Source organism: Staurois parvus, unplaced genomic scaffold (assembly GCF_062004578.1).
Source record: "Staurois parvus isolate SC_StPar_1 unplaced genomic scaffold, SC_StPar_1.0 ptg000272l, whole genome shotgun sequence".
Lineage (NCBI taxonomy): Eukaryota > Metazoa > Chordata > Amphibia > Anura > Ranidae > Staurois > Staurois parvus.
In genome coordinates this window covers 6339485-6357047 of record NW_028318068.1, presented here as the reverse complement: position 1 = coordinate 6357047, position 17563 = coordinate 6339485, and the positions used below count along the sequence as shown (strand labels likewise).

Sequence of the window (17563 nt, the reverse complement as noted above, 5' to 3'; positions counted from 1 at the left end):
GAAATTACGTTTTTTGTAATAAAATGGAATACCACAGGGAAAAAGTATTGAACACACTAACTGAATATTATTTAAAACTTTGTATAAAATCCTTTGTTGGTAATGACCGCTTCAAGACGCCTCCTGTATGGAGAAACTAGTTGCATGCTTTGCTGTGATTTTGGCCCATTCTTCCACACAAACAGTCTTCTATGAACTCTGATCTTTGGTTCTTTTCATAGATTTTCTATTGGATTCAAGTCAGATGATTGTCTGGGCCATTCTAGCAGCTTTTTTTTTTTTTTTTTAATTAAAAAAAACAGTTTCCTTAGCTTTCTGTTTGGGATCATTGTCTTGCTGAAATGTCCGCCCTCGTTTCATCTTCATCATCCTGGTAGATGGCAGCATATTTTTATCAAGAATGTCTTGGTACAATTTTCCATTCATTCTTCCTTCAGTGATATAAAGTTTTTGTCAGTACAGTATGCTGAAAAACAGTCCCACATCATGATGTTCCCACCTCCATGCTTCACAGTTGGTATGGTGTTTTTGGGGTGATGTGCAGTGCCATTTGACCTCCAAACATGGTGTGTATTAAGGCATCCAAAGAGTTCCATTTTGGTCTCATCTGACCAGAATATATTCTCCCAGTATTTCTCAGGCTTGTCTAAATGTTGTGCAGCAAACTTTCAATGAGCTTCAACATGCTTTTTCTTCAGCAATGGAGTCTTGCGTGGTGAGCATGCATATATGCCATGGTGGTTGAGTGCATGTTTTTCTTTGAAACAATTGCACCTGTCAATTCCAGGTCTTTCTGAAGCTCTCAACAAGTGGTCCTTTGGTTCTTGGACAACCCTTCTGATAATTCTTTTCACTCTGTCAGAAATCTTGCAAAGAGCACCTCGTTTTAGCCGGTTTATGGTGAAATTGTTTTTCTCCACTTCCAGATTATGGCCACAACAGTGCTCACTGAAACATTCAGAAGTTTAGAAATCCTTCTGTAACCAATGCCATCAGTATGTTTTGCAACAATAAGGTTGCAAATGTCTTGAGAGAGCTCTTTTCTTTTACCCATCATGAGATGTTTCTTGTGTGACGCCTTGGTAATGAGACACCTTTTTATAGGCCCTCAGTTGAGACTGAATCAGCTGATATTAATTTGCACTGACAAGGGGCAGGATTGTTTTCTAATTACTGATAGATTTCAGCTGGTGTCTTGACTTTCCATGCCTTTTTGCACCTCCCTTTCTTTATTCAAGTGTCCAATACTTTTTCCTGTGTTTCATTTTATTACACGTAACTTAATTTCTGTACTTATTTGTTTTGGTCAGTATCACCTTTAGAAATATATTAACCACTTGCCCTTCAGAGAATATACCCCCCTTCCCGACCAGGCCATTTTTTGTGTTATGGCGCTGCGTTACTTTAGCTGACAATTGCGCGGTCATGCAACACTGCACCCAAATGAACTTTATGCCCTTTTTTTCCACAAATAGAGCTTTCATTCGGTGGTATGTGATCGCCTCTGCGGTTTTTATTTTTTTTGCGCTATAAACAAAAAAAGACTGACAATTTTGAGAAAAAAAACAATGTTTTTGACTTTTTGCTATTAAACATGTCCAAAAAAAATAAAAAAAAAATCGAATTTTGGCCTAAATTTTGGGCAAAATGTGTTTTGCAACATGTTTTTGCCAATATGTGTAAATTAATTGGTTTATGTGAAAGTTATAGCGTTTACAAATGGTGGTATATATACTGGGATTTTTAATTTTTTTTTTAAACTAGTAATGGGCGGCGATCAACAACTTATTGCGGGACTGCGGCAGGCTCTCAGTGATCAGTGCTAATAAAAAGCACTGGCACTGTACTAACGGAAATGGGCAGGAAGGGGTTAACATTTGGGGTGATCAAAGGGTTAACTGGGTGCTGTGTTGTGTTTCACAGTATGCTGTGTGTGTGCTTTCCACTGAGGAAGAGAGTTTAGTTCTGCTTAAAAGTGTAGAAGTATGTAAGGGTTTACAGCCACTTTATGTGGAATTAAAGGTGTGTGTGTGTGTGGGGGGGGGGGGGGGGTCCCTTCCCTCCAATCAGCTCTCAGAACTCTGTAGAAGTATGTAAGGGTTTACAACCACTTTGTGTGGAATTAAAGGTGGGGGGTCCCTTCCCTCCAATCAGCTCTCAGAACTCTGTAGAAGTATGTAAGTGTTTACAACCACTTTATGTGTAATTAAAGGTGGGGGGGGGGGGTCCCTTCCCTCCAATCAGCTCTCAGAACCCTGTAGAAGTATGGAAGGGTTTACACCCACTTTACATATTTGAAAGCGACTCGCTTTAGGCGCACCTGTATTTCTGCCATCCATGGGTGAAGCCCACCTTTATTTTCAGTTGCAAATGAGCAGGAAAATGGCGCTGAGAAGCTTTAGATGTAGCAAAACCATCAAAATCTAGGCATGGAAAATGCAAGCTGGTAATTTTTGTGTTTCGTAAATGGCCCCCATAGTTATCTGACACACATCTCTTTATCTCGCCTTGTTCTGGTATATTTCCGAATTGGACGTTGTAGCATCCATGTATCACGCGGCACAGTGTGTGTCAGTGGTTTACAGAGAAGTGCGCGCTCATTAGTATTTAATGCAGGGAAGTCATTTAATCAATAAGTTAATGGGGTTTGGCCAACGCTACAAATCTCTCTTGAAGGCGCCGTTTTGTGCCTCTCCTGCGCTGCCAAGAATCCAGGCTGCTCCCTGGAGCTCCAGTTGACGAGTTTAAATTTTGCGAGTGACTGATGTGTGCATCTTAGCAGTCTGTGCACTCTCTGGGTCTGCTCCAGCACTCCGATATATCAAGTGTACAGGGGAATGGCAGTGACTCGCCTCTCAATCACTTCCACAAGATCTGGCCTTGTATTGGCTTGCTGATTAGTATATTTACAAGTCTTTATTGCATTGAAGTGGAACTCTAGGCAGTGATAGGGTGTCACCAGGACAGGAAGTGATGCAAAATCTGCAAAGGAGACGCACTTTTTTTTTTTTTTTTTAGGCGGGGATTATAGCTTTTGCTTATTATCACCCTTTGTTTCCTGAGCTTCTAAGGCCTCTTGCACATGGGACTAGCTAGCTGCAGTCCATCCCTATGCTAAGGGGGATAGATGCAGAGTCCATGTTCACTGCCTGCAGCCTGTCAAAATCTGTTACTGAACACAGAAGACCAGCATTCCAGGCATTTGTCCCTGAATCCTAGGGCCCTAAACACAGCTACAGTGTTCAGTCGCAGCCTGCTCTAGACTTTGACAGGAGGCTGGACAACACCTATCGTTCTGTGGGTGCACTTAAACGCTGGGCGGGATGCACTGCAGCTAGATGGCCCATGAAAACCATCCATACCCTGTTAAAAAGAAGAAAATCGCAATATCAAAGCTTGATCTAGGGAAATGCCAGGTTGAGTGTTGGGGTCAAGGTAAGGGTCAAAGTTCAGGTAAAAGGTCAGGGTCAGTATATTTTAGGTATGTTCCTCCCTACCCCCCCCCCCCCCAAAAAAAAATAGCTTTTTTTAAAATTAGTGTTGGTGTGTTTTAGGCCCTTTCACGTGGACGAATTCCACCAGCGGATCCGCCTGCCCGGTGAGGGATCTGTCCACTGATCCCCGCTGAGCAGGCGGATGACAGGTCCGTGTAGCAGAGTGGAATCAGAACAGCCCCCTTTCCTCTATGGGTGGTTGGATGTAAACAAACTGCCTGTCCGTTTACATCTGACTGTCATCTGAGCCATTAGATGGATGGGGAATGGATCCCTATCTGTCTGTTTTCAGCAGATCTGATTGGGATTGGATGCAGCCGGGTGTAAATGGACACGTCTGCAGCTCTATTGAGGGCAATGGATGGTCCAATCTGTCCACCTGTGTGGTAGGATTAAAAAAAAAAAAAAGCAAAATGTGCGCCATTGTTTTACTACGGGTACATACAACTAACATACACATATGTGGTATTGCTGTGATCAGCAAGAGCTGGAGACTTTATTTTTGTTTTTTTGGTGGTAGGTTATGGTAGTGGCAAGAAATATACAGCTGAATGTAAAAAAAGTATACTTTTTACTATTTTGGACCAGTTTTCTTTTGATAATAAAACAGGAGCTATCCATTACTATTTACCACCAAATGAAAGTCCAACAAGGTATAATCCACCGATGTGCACACAGTAGTTGCAATGATATGCACAGTTTTACCAACACATGTCAACATTGCAAGATAGTTTTCCAGGAGTAACAACATGAAGGGGTTGAAATAACGACTGCTGATCCTGCGATTAACCTTCCTGACGGTAATCCCGAGTGTGACTCGGGGTTCATTTCAGTACCAAAAGCGGTAACCCCGAGCAACACTCGGGATTACGTTGCAGCGATCCCTCGATCCTTACCTTGTCCCGCGATCCTGCAAGGTCCTCCCACTGTGTCCGCCGGCCAATGCCAGCATCCGTCTTCCGGGTTCCGGTCCCTGCGAGCGTCCGGACGTATGGGGGGGGGAACCGGTGGGACATTCAAAAAAGTAAAAATATGACATTCACACAATACACTGTATTCTCTTCGTATTCCATTACTGTATCAAACCATTTCACATACATTTTGTCCCGAGTGCTTTGTCCTGTGCCCTGCCTGCACTATTACCGTTCTTTCTGCCTGGAAACTGAGAAACATCCATGGCGTCCAAAAAGCGTCCCTTTAGGTGAAAATCGGTTTTAGACCGGCTAGAGAACAGCGATAGTAAATCAGAACCACTTGCAGAATTGAGTGATGATTCGTGTGTCGAAATTCGTCATCAGACACTGAAAACGATTTTACGACTTTGCTCAGTGATCTGTGAACTTGGCGCTCTATTTCACATTTCAGTGTTTTTGGTTTGATTATATTATTGAATTAAATGTATTATTATTAGATTATTTTTTATAATTATATTATGATTTTGTGTTTCAAACTTTATCCTACCCGGGATGTTTACTAGACTCTTGTTTGGACAGATTTAAGTGAGTTATTCCTAAGAATTACAGGCCTATAATATAAAACAACAAATTTTCATGAAAAACAATGTACCGCTTTGACATTCAAAAATATTGATTAGTTAGACCGCCAGGTAGGTTAAAGGTAGGGAGACATTGCTCTATTCATGTCTCCCAGTTGTTCTCCTGCATTATCACAGTGGCTTCTGATGTCATGCCGACTCACAGTCATGGTCCATTGTTGTCACATTCAGGGAACCCAAAATGCAGACATGTAGACAGGCAGGGGCTGCACTGCGAGAATACAATAGATCGGAAAAAAAAGTACCAAAAAAATGGCAGTTTATGATACTCAGTGCTGTAGTAAACTAAATGCCATTCTGTTAGTTTACATCTTTACACAGTTTGAAGACGTATGTTTGAACTGGTTTGCCTGCACTAATATATGAGGCTGTTCAGCCTTTCTTCTTACCCCCCCATACCTGTAAATCCAGTAGGGTAGCACCCCTATATACTGGTGTATCTTTCCCAAAACAATAAATATATCTTGTTACTTTGATATCTAGTGCATTTAAAGGATGTATTTGCCTCCTTGGTAGGAATATTCTCTGCTCACTGCAGTCCTGCAGCACCGCTCTGCTTGTACCTGACCATTACCTTGTATTTTTCAGGAAACAGGAGGAACGAGTGCAAAGCGTTCGGCGGAAACTTGAAGACGCATTAACAGCCGACACACTGGCGCGCTCTGCCGAGATGGCAAACAACACAGAAGTTGCTGTGGGGACATAAATCTGCTTATGAGGTCAGTCAGGGTCCTATTTAGAACTGCTTTCATCAGCATGTCTGAAAGATGAAATGTTGGTATTTCCCAGCATGGTGGGATGGGGGCGCTTTAAAAAATTTTTTACATTTCTATTTATTTTATTTAGATTTTTTTTTTTTTTACAGTGTTACTTTAATTTGTTTTGTTTTTTTTTTCAATCCATTTTATTGCTATCATAAGAGATGAACAAAATTCTTTGTGATAGCTGGAGCAGAGACAGGTCCCCTTTATGGAGAGATCTGGATTCTATGAGATCCCAGATCTCTGCTCTATCCTTAAAAGCATTTGATCAAACCAAGATCGGTTTGACCAGATGCTTTCACAAGCCAGTAATGGAAAAATACTCTTCACTTCCGGTTTCTTATACCATAGAGATGATTGGGGACGTTCCCGTCCTCAGTCGTCTCTATGTTAAGCTGGCGGAACCGCTGGCTTCATTCCCGGGATCCCTGATGGAACAGGAGAGCCCAGGAAGGCGGTGGGAGGTGGGGGGACCCCTTCCACCACCTGTAAGGCTAGGTTCACTCCTATACAGTTTGCGTTTGACACGTTTCTATGTGTTTAATGTGTTTTTATGTTTTTTTTTTTTTTTTATTCTTGTTGCTAGGCAGATTTCACAAAATGCAAAACTCATCAAAAACACAGCAAAAACGCACTACATGTTTTTCTGCAGCGTTTCCATTGACTTCTATAGAACCAAAAACTCAACTTTTTGCATTAATAAAAGTCCCTGACCCTTTCCAAAAAACGCCCTGGGTGAAAACGCGGAGATGCGAACGTGTTCTATAGGAAATCATGTTAAATGGACTGTAGTGCGTTTCTGTAAAACGCTGCGGAAAATGCTTAGCTGTGAACCTCGGATCAAAGCAATCCAGCGGATAATTAGCCACTAGGATCGCTTTTACCGGCATCACCAGCCAAAACTTTTCATACCAGGTTAATGCCTGTAGCTGCCGGTTTGAATTTGTCGCAGTACTTTAACAAGAGGGCTTAATGCCAGAAAAGCGGTGCAGCAATTTTACTGAATTCCCCCCAAAGTGTGAATCGCTCCAGTTGTGAACGTATTGTTTTCTCTCTCCTTTCTTGCGCTCCTTGCTGTGAAGGCCAGTTATAGACTGGGGCAGTGGCCATTTATTTTACTGTTTTCTCTGCCTACTTGCTGTGTAAACGCCACATTAATGCCTATGGGTATGGAATGGGTCATCCAACAAGTTGATATTGACATGCTGATCTGGTGTCCATTAACTTTTGGCCGTATAGTATAGGCGTTTTGTGCTAACTAAACGCTGGCGATCACACCTTCAAATCTGTGCTGATTTTTTTTTCCCTGATTGTCAGACAAGACCTGGAGCTGTCAGTGTTCTTTGATGGGGCAGCTGTTAAAGGGCACAGAGATTAATGTTTTTTCAGCATGTGGCATTGTGTCCAGCAACATTGATATACAGCTTGCATTCACTACCAGCGAAATGGATAGGAAGGATGGGGTTGTATAAAGACTGCTACATTGGTGATTGCAATCTCATACAGCCTTTTTCACTGTCTCTTCACAACCGGTTCACAGAGGGGATAACAAGTACAGGTCTTCTATAAACATGTCCTATCAGAACTCCTAGTATTGCTGCTTTCACGTTAGCAAAAAGAGATAGAAAAACGCAAATGCGCGTTTGCTACATTTGCGGTACGTTTTCTGGTTGCCAGACACCAGCGTGCACCTGTGAAACATGGACATGTGACTCAAAAAACACAACGCATTCACAACTGGGTGCGTTTTGATGCATTTTTCAATGGGTAGGTGCGTTTTTGGTGTGGTTTTAAATGTGCACCAAAATTGCAGCAAGCGGAACAATTAAAAACACAACTGAAAAGCAACTGACTGGTGCAAAGAGTTCCACAGAATTTAAAGGATGCACAGTGGCTGAATGGTTAGCACTTCCACCTGGCAGTACTAGGGTCATTGGTTCAAATCTCAACCACGGCACCACCTGCCTGGAGTTTGCATGTTCTCCCTGTGCCTGCGTGGGTTTTCTCCGGGTACTCCGGTTTCCTCCCACATTTCAAAGACATGCTGGTAGGTGAATTGGCTCCTGTCTAAATTGTCCCTAGTATGTGTATGTATGAATGTGAGTTAGGGACCTTAGATTGTACACCCCTTTAGGGTTAGGGACTGATGTGAATGTACAATATATATGTGTAAAGTGCTGCATAAAATTGACGGCGCTATACAAGTACCTGAAATAAATACATAACAAATATACATTTTTCATGCATTTTTCTTCCTCTTTTTTTTTTTTTTTTTTTTTTTACTGAAAAACTGATCAGTGTGAAAGGGCTGTAATGTAATTACAGATTCTATTTGTAGAAATGCTAAAATGTATCTAAAAAAAATTTAATATACTGAACTTTACCAGTCCTTAATTGCAATTGCCGCATTAGTTTTCTTTTTTTTTTTTCCCATTGTTACAATTTTATTCAGTTGCATACACACCCCTAACAGTTCAATTGCTGATGTTTAACTGTTGTATAGAAAAGGGGGAAAAAAGCAAGAAACTTGGAGTAAATTAAAAACAGGGAGTAGGAAACAAAAAGCATTTATAAAAAGGAGCAAATATAACAAAATGCTTAGATGCCTAAGAGGCAGTGCGAAATCTGGATGTGAGTAATGTGAACCATGTGCATGTTAAAAATAATGAAATGGAATAAAGTTTACTAAAGCTGTGAATCTGTAACGATGCACGTGTTGTTAGCTTCAGATACACGCCAATTATCATGCATAAAAAAGTGCTAATGATCAAACTCAACAGCATAAATAATGTGCAAAGATGCAAAACTCCATGGTTGACATTGACATTATGAGATTCAGTACTGTCTCTTAACCACTTTCACCCCCTTCCTGACCAGGGCAATTTTCAGCTTTCAGCGCTATCACACTTTGAATGACAATTGCGCGGTCATGCAACACTGTACCCAAAATAATTTTTTACCATTTTTTTGAGACAGATAAAGCTTTATTTTGGTGGTATTTATTCACCGCTGGGATTTTAATTTTTTTTGCTATGTAAATGAAAAAGTCCAAAAATTTTGAAAAAAAGTGTTTTTTTAAATAAAATTTTGCAAATAAATAATATTTCAACATAAATCTTGGCCAAAATTTATTCCATTATCTTTTTAGTAAAAAAAAAAAATCCAAATTAGTTTATAACCAAAAATTATAGTTTTTAAACATTTTTTTTTTTACATTTTTATTTTATTTTTTTTATATTATTTTTTTTTTTTTTTTTTTTACATACTGTCACCCTAGCAGTACAGTGTCACCATGGTGACACTGTACTACTTGTGGGGGGTGATGAAGATTTTTTTTTTTTGTACACTGATTGCTTTTACACCCATATAGGATGTAAAAAGCAATCATTTCTCCTTCTCTCTGGCTGCATTCTTGCACTCATTGAGAAGTACTGAGTGAGCTGTGATTGGTCATAGCTTGTCACATGGTACAAGGCTGTTGTGAATAGCCTTGTACTATGTGACCTCTGTGATCATTCACAGATTTCACACGTAGTAAGCAATGATGTCACAAGTGACATCTTGCTTACTACTTTGCATGTGATCACTGATTGGCCAATCAGTGATCACATGATCGGGACCTCGTACAGAGGTCCCACCCGACGATCGGTGTTTCACTGTGTCCGGAGGACACAGCGGGCACCGGATCGTGGTGCTGCGCGCTCCCAGGGAGCGCGCACAAGCAGGGTGCGGAGAGGCCGTTTATAAACGGCCACCCGACCCTGCAGTGCCACCGTCCGGCCGTTTATATGCAATGGCCGGTCTGGAAGTGGTATCTATACATACGCATTGATTATCAGGATATAAAGCGAGATGCTTTTTCTCTTTGCTGTGATTTGCTGCAAGCGTTTTTTTTTTCTTTGAAATTTATGATAAAATGCTAGAAGTGGTTTATTTATCCACCTCCTGCCTGGTCTATTATAATAAATGGCCAGGCTGGAGCACCATTTATCTAAGGAGGATGTCATATGACGTCCTCCAGGCACGCGCCCTAGCATCAACGCAGGGGCAAGTTCTGTTACCCGCTGTGTCCACCTGGGCATGTGAACACTGTGTACCATATACTATAATATCAGTGTGCAGCGCTAATAAAAATGTGTTTATAATCAATGATGACCAGTGTGATTGTAAAAAAGAAAGGAAACCTCATAAAAAAGAAATAGGGAATTGTGAATACTCCAATGAAGAAACAAAATGGACGGTATAAAAAAATGAAAATATAGAAGTCCTCTAAATATCATAATAATCCCAGAAACAATTAGTACTGACGTGATACTTTTTTTATTTGCACTAACAAATCATTTTGAGGAAAAGCTTTCGGGGTATGTCCCCTTCTTCAAGGTCCAAGCAGTACTACGTCACAACGTTTTAGCAGAATGTTTGAAGAGATGTTGTAAGGGGGAGAAAAAAAAAACAAAACAGAAAGAAACACACACAAACAAATGTACACAGCAATGGTTGTAAGACTAGGATTAGACTAGAGATAAGACACAACAAAAGCAAAGACTGGGGGGGGGGGGGACAACACTCACAGAGGGGGTCGTAAAACTGTTGGATAATTACATCACCAACCTAATATCCAAGTACCGCCCAGCACGCACACTCCGCTCCTCACAAGACCTCCTTCTATCTAGTTCCCTGGTCTCCTCCTCCCATGCCCGCCTCCAGGACTTCTCCAGGGTGTCACCCATCCTCTGGAACTCCCTGCCCCAACCCATCAGATTATCACCTACTCTCTTCTCCTTTAGGTGCACCCTGAAAACCCACCTCTTCAGGGAAGCCTACCCCACCCCCTGCTAACTTGCCAACCTCCTCCACTCTTCCTACCACCCCATCCCCCACAGCTATCTCCTCCTGTGCTACCATCCCTTCCCTCCTAGATTGTAAGCTCGAAAGAGCAGGGCCCTCGATCCCCTCATGTTTTTCATTGTATTGGTATTGTTCTGTCACATGTTCTGTCCCCCTTTGTAATGTACAGCGCTGAGCGAACTATTGGCGCTTTATAAATACTGTATAATAATAATAATAATGAGTGAGGAATCCCATGTCCAAATTAAGGCCGGAATCTCTTGTATCAAATAGAATTATCATTCTTAGTTCAAACGTTTTCTTTCGATAAAGACATCTATCTCCAATGTATGGGCACTGCGATGGGAAGTAAAATGGCACCCAATATGTCAATTTATTTATGGCTGATCTGAAGGAAAAATTCCCGAACAGCATGGAACAAAAACCATACAGATACTATCGCTATATTGATGATATTTTCATCATAAGTCCATTTTGTTTATATATTGTGATGTATGCAATTTTTCATGAACTTGCTGTATTTTGAGTGGTACGTTGGTGTGTGGCCCAGTCCATTTGTCTCTCCAAGCTCAGTCCATGGTGGGCTGCTGCATGGTTCTTGTGTGTGCCCCTGGGGGGGGGGGGGGTGCCCGGGACACGCAGGCCGCGTCACCACTCTGTGGTGGGCGCGGTCTTTTTGTTGCAGCCCTTGTGTCTCTCCCTCAGTGGGGTTTGCGTTCCATCTCTCCCCACCCCATGGCCACTCTGTGCGTGTCGGCGACGCGCCAACGCATGACGTCATCCCGCCTGGCATCAGTTGGTGTGGGCCTATGTCTGGAGGTAGAGGGACGGGCTGTGCCCTGGCATTTTGCGCCATCCCTGAATCAATTCAGGTGTTCAGAGGGCGGATATAAATAGATCCCTTTTCCTGATTTCGGTCTTGTTTGGGACTCTGTGTGAAGTTTGATACAACCTCCCGCAGCCCTGCTGTATGTTTTCCAGCTGGGTAAGTTGATAATGCTTGTTTGGTTGTGTTAGTCTATGGCTTTCTTTTGGGGGCCTGATATGCAATAATATGGTCATATATCCCATTGTGATCCCATATAGGCTTTTATTGCCTTTGTTTTGTATACCCTTTTTATGGATCCTTTGGATGAACTGTGATTTATACTATTGGAGGATCGCAGGGCTCAAGGAATTGTACCTCTCTACCTATTGCTTATGGGCAGCACAGTGGCTAAAAGGTTAGCACTTCCGCCTGGCAGTACTAGGGTCGTTGGTTCGAATCCCAACCACGGCACCACCTGCCTGGAGTTTACATGTTCTCCCTGTGCCTGCATGGGTTTCCTCTGGGTACTCCGGTTTCCTCCCACACTCCAAAGACATGCTGGTAGGTTAATTGGCTCCTGTCTAAATTGTCCCTAGTATGTGTATGTATGAATGTGAGTTAGGGACCTTAGATTGTAGGCCCCTTGAGGGTTAGGGACTAATGTGAATGTACAATATACAGTCAGGTCCATAAATATTGGGACATCGACACAATTCTAACATTTTTGGCTCTATACACCACCACAATGGATTTGAAATGAAACGAACAAGATGTGCTTTAACTGCAGACTGTCAGCTTTAATTTGAGGGTTTTTACATCCAAATCAGGTGAACGGTGTAGGAATTACAAAAGTTTGCATATGTGCCTCCCACTTGTTAAGGGACCAAAAGTAATGGGACAGAATAATCATAAATCAAACTTTCACTTTTTAATACTTGGTTGCAAATCCTTTGCAGTCAATTACAGCCTGAAGTCTGGAACGCATAGACATCACCAGACGCTGGGTTTCATCCCTGGTGATGCTCTGCCAGGCCTCTACTGCAACTGACTTCAGTTCCTGCTTGTTCTTGGGGCATTTTCCCTTCAGTTTTGTCTTCAGCAAGTGAAATGCATGCTCAATCGGATTCAGGTCAGGTGATTGACTTGGCCATTGCATAACATTCCACTTCTTTCCCTTAAAAAACTCTTTGGTTGCTTTTGCAGTATGCTTTGGGTCATTGTCCATCTGCACTGTGAAGCGTCCAATGAGTTGTGAAGCATTTGGCTGAATATGAGCAGATAATATTGCCCGAAACACTTCAGAATTCATCCGGCTGCTTTTGTCAGCAGTCACATCATCAATAAATACAAGAGAACCAGTTCCATTGGCAGCCATACATGCCCACGCCATGACTCTACCACCACCATGCTTCACTGATGAGGTGGTATGCTTAGGATCATGAGCAGTTCCTTTCCTTCTCCATACTCTCTCTTCCCATCACTCTGGTACAAGTTGATCTTGGTCTCATCTCTCCATAGGATGTTGTTCCAGAACTGTGAAGGCTTTTTTAGTTGTCGTTTGGCAAACTCTAATCTGGCCTTCCAGTTTTTGAGGCTCACCAATGGTTTCCATCTTGTGGTGAACCCTCTGTATTCACTCTGGTGAAGTCTTCTCTTGATTGTTGACTTTGACACACATACACCTACCTCCTGGAGAGTGTTCTTGATCTGGCCAACTGTTGTGAATGGTGTTTTCTTCACCAGGGAAAGAATTCTTCGGTCATCCACCACAGTTTTCCGTGGCCTTCCGGGTCTTTTGGTGTTGCTGAGCTCACCGGTGCGCTCCTTCTTTTTAAGAATGTTCCAAACAGTTGTTTTGGCCACGCCTAATGTTTTTGCTATCTCTCTGATGGGTTTGTTTTGTTTTTTCAGCCTAATGATGGCTTGCTTCACTGATAGTGACAGCTCTTTGGATCTCATCTTGAGAGTTGACAGTAACAGATTCCAACTGCAAATAGCACACTTGAAATGAACTCTGGACCTTTTATCTGCTCATTGTAATTGGGATAATGAGGGAATAACACATACCTGGCCATGGAACAGCTGAGAAACCAATTGTCCCATTACTTTTGGTCCCTTAACAAGTGGGAGGCACATATGCAAACTGTTGTAATTCCTACACCGTTCACCTGATTTGGATGTGAATACCCTCAAATTAAAGCTGACAGTCTGCAGTTAAAGCACATCTTGTTCGTTTCGTTTCAAATCCATTGTGGTGGTGTATAGAGCCACAAATGTAAGAATTGTGTCAATGTCCCAATATTTATGGACCTGACTGTATATGTAAATTGACGGCGCTATAGAAGTACCTGAAATAAATAAATAAATTGCTTGATAATAGTGGTTCAGCAATAATGCACATTTACTTTAACAGAGGTGGGTGTTTTACTAGATTTAACCACCTCCCGTCCGGCCCATGTATATATAAATGGCCAGATGGGAGCAGGGTCGGGTGGCCATTTATAAACGTCCTCCCCGCTTCCCTGCTTGTGCGCACTCCCTGGGAGCGTGCAGCACCACGATCTGGTGCCCGCTGTGTCCTCCAGACACAGCGGAACACCGATCATTGTACGGTAACTCTCTGTGACTTCCCGATCATGTGATCACTGATTGGCCAATCAGTGATCATATGAATAGTAGCAGTCACTTGTGACATCATTGCTTATTGCGTGTGAAATCTGTGAATGATCACAGAGGTCACATGGTACAAGCTTATTCACAACAGCCTTGTACCATGTGACCAGCTGTGACCAATCACAGCTCACACAGTATTATTATTATACAGTATATAGCGCCAACAGTTTGCTCAGCGCTGTACATTATAATGGAAGACAATACATGAGACAGCACAGTAACAATACCCCCACTATAATGTACAGCGCTGAGCAAACCTTTTAGAGCTATATAAATACTGTACAATAATACAATACATGAGGGGTTCGAGGGCCCTGCTCCTTGGAGCTTACAATCTAGGAAGGAGGGGAGAGTGGTACGGGAGGAAATAGCTGTGGGGTATGGAGTGGTGGGGAGAGTGGAGATCAGCAATTAGGTGAGGGCGGGGTAGGCCTCTCTGAACAGATGGGTTTTCAGGGTGCGCCTAGAGGTATTTCTCAATGGCTGCAAGAATACAGTCAGAGAGAAGGAGAAATTATTGCTTCTTCAGCCTTTATGGGTATAAAAGCAATCCGTGTAAAAAAAAAAAAAAAAAATCTTCATCAACCCCCACAAGTAGTACAGTGTCACTGTACTGCTAGGGTGACAGTATGTAAAAAAAAAAAAAAAAAACATAATATAAAAATGTAAAAACATTTTTTTTAAATATTATAATTTTGGTTATAAACTAATTTGGGTTATTTTTTTTTTACTAAAAAGATAACTGAATCAATTTTGACCAAGATTTCTGAAGAAAGATTATTTGCAAAATGTTATAAGAAAAACCCTTTTTCTTTGAACATTTTTGGACTTTTTCATTTATATAGCAAAAAAAATAAAAATCCCAGCGGTGAATAAATACCACCAAAATAAAGTTATTTATATGTCTCAAAAAATGCTAAAAAAATTCATATGGGTACAGTGTTGCATGACCGCACAATTGTCATTCAAAGTGTGATAGCGCTGAAAGCTGAAAATTGGCCTGGACTGGAAGGGGGTGAAAGTGTGCGGACTGGAAGTGGTTAATAAGCTCTTATATATCTCTTTTTTGCTATATGTGTCTATGGTACTATGACTGTTTCTATTTTGGTTACTTTATGGTTACTATTGTTGCTTTTTATATATATATATATATATATATATATATATATATATATATATATATCAGGGGCGGACTGACAACTCATGGGCAATAGGGGATCATGGGGCCCCTGTGTCCTTGCCCAAACTCAAAAAACCTATGAAAAAGGTACCAAGGCCATCTCATGGGGCCCCCTACTGACCCCGGGCCCTCGGGCAGTGCCCAAGTTTCCAAATGGTCAGTCCACCCCTGATATATATATCCTGCCTCTGTGGCTATTGGCGCGGCCTCAGTGTTGTCTTGGGGGGGGGGGGGGACCCTGGCCTGGTTAATGCCTGTCTGGATGCGGTCTGGGGAGGAGTCATGGACCTGATCACACACCAAATGTTTTTAATATGGCGGAAATTCAATTACTGATGCTTTTTCACTTGGTCTCTATCATAGTATGTTCTGAGTATTGTGATTTTGACATTTATATAACAATACTGTCCACAACTGTCATAACTATTGTAGGACTGTAATATGTGTTTCAGTCCTTTAGAGGCTATCTGTCTTTTTTTGACCCTGAAGGAGTAAAGTTACTCTGAAACGCGTTGGATGCTAACTAGGAACTCCGTTATGTCGACACAATTTTGTATGGTATCATTGTAATTATTGAATGTAAAATCGACTACTCAATGTTTTTATGGCTCTCACTCATCTTTGTCTAATAAAAAAATTGATGTAGCTTTTATATACTCTGGTGATGCCAGAGTATATAAAGGGGGGTTGTTTTTCTCCTATACAAACATGACCGCGCAATTGTCACTCAAAGTGCGACAGTGCTGAAATCTGAAAACTGGCCTGGGCAGGAAGGGGGTGAAAGTGCCCGGTATTGAAGTGATAACAGACCAGAAGGGAGCAAATAAAAGAAATTCATTATTTGGGTTTACATATTTTAAATGTATTTATGGAAAAATGTACAAATCTGAATTCTCAACTTTTTTTTCTCCTTCTCTCTAGGTACCTCGTCTATTTGAAAAAAGATTTCCTTGGTCTTAAAATGGAGACGTATGCACATTTATATGGGACTTTTTTTTTTTTTTTTTCTAGCAACAATCCAATGCCTTCCTGGAATTCTATTTTTGATGTACATATCTATATTATTATGGAAGAGAAAGTACAATCTTTATTTTGTCTGCAAATTGTCTGACTTTTTAAGTGTAAAGCAATATTATTATTATTATTATTATTAATATTATTGTTAATCGAACTTAAGTTTTAAATATCAGGTTATAGTCAGCTAGTGTCCTTGTGCAGAGTTTTTTTATAAGAATAACAAATTAATATTATTGTAATTATTGGTCTGATAAACCAAACCCGACTTTGAATCTACAATTGGCCTTTATAGTGATTTCCGGATTATTTATATCCCTTTATCCCTTTTTATACCTCAGCTGAGAGAAACTCTTATACAATTTTTAGCCCTCCAATATTTAAGGTAAAAAAAATAAATAAATATATATATATATATATATATATGTGTGTATATATATATGTGTGTATATATATATGTGTATATATATATATATATATATATATATATGTGTGTATATATAAATATATATATATATATATATATATATATATATATATATAAACCTTTATGCAATGTTTCATGGGATGCATAGCGCAGCCATCCAGCCTGTATATGTAATGCACTTTTTTTGTGGAATGGAAGCAATAATTTAACTTGACGTTTTATATTTTATTTTGAGGTTTTTTTTTTAAAGATTTTATTTTTAATTTGGAGTTCTTTTTTAACTTTTGTATTTGTCTTATATTGTGTACAGAACAAACCAACAACTCATTATCTGCCATAAATCATTGCTCAGCTGTAATTGTTCGTTACAATCTTTAATTTAATATGATTGCAATTTGGATTAAAAAAAGACAAAAAAACAAATAATTTGTTTAGTTTTCATTGTCTTTAATGGGGTCTGTAGATCACACTTACTGTATATGGCTTTGCTTTCCAGGTGTACAAGCAATACTGGGATAATGGCACATACATGAGGTAAGGCACATTAATAAAACAAGGATGTAGAACAGGTTTAAAGGTCCATCATAGACTGAACCAGGTAGAGTCCTTTCACATCCTAGAACACTTGTAGCAGCACCTCCAAAAAGACTGAAGCAATCTCTATAAAATAAAAAGAAACAGTAGAGGGCGCCAAATTAATTGTAGCAGATACAAATGTTTTAATGGGTAAAAGACAAATGGTGAAAAAAGAACACATCTCATCCAACATGGTTGATTAACAGCGGATTCTCTATGTCCTTTCA

The 17563-nt window shown here is 40.6% G+C and overlaps 1 long non-coding RNA gene across 1 annotated transcript; it reads left to right on the top strand.

Annotated features, from left to right (window-relative positions):
* The first annotated feature begins 5633 nt into the window (after positions 1–5633).
* On the top strand, positions 5634–17186 carry LOC149459155 (uncharacterized). The gene is made up of 2 exons (XR_016313333.1): positions 5634–5768; positions 16241–17186. It is a non-coding gene; the product is annotated as an uncharacterized LOC149459155 (long non-coding RNA).
* Positions 17187–17563: the final 377 nt, after the last annotated feature.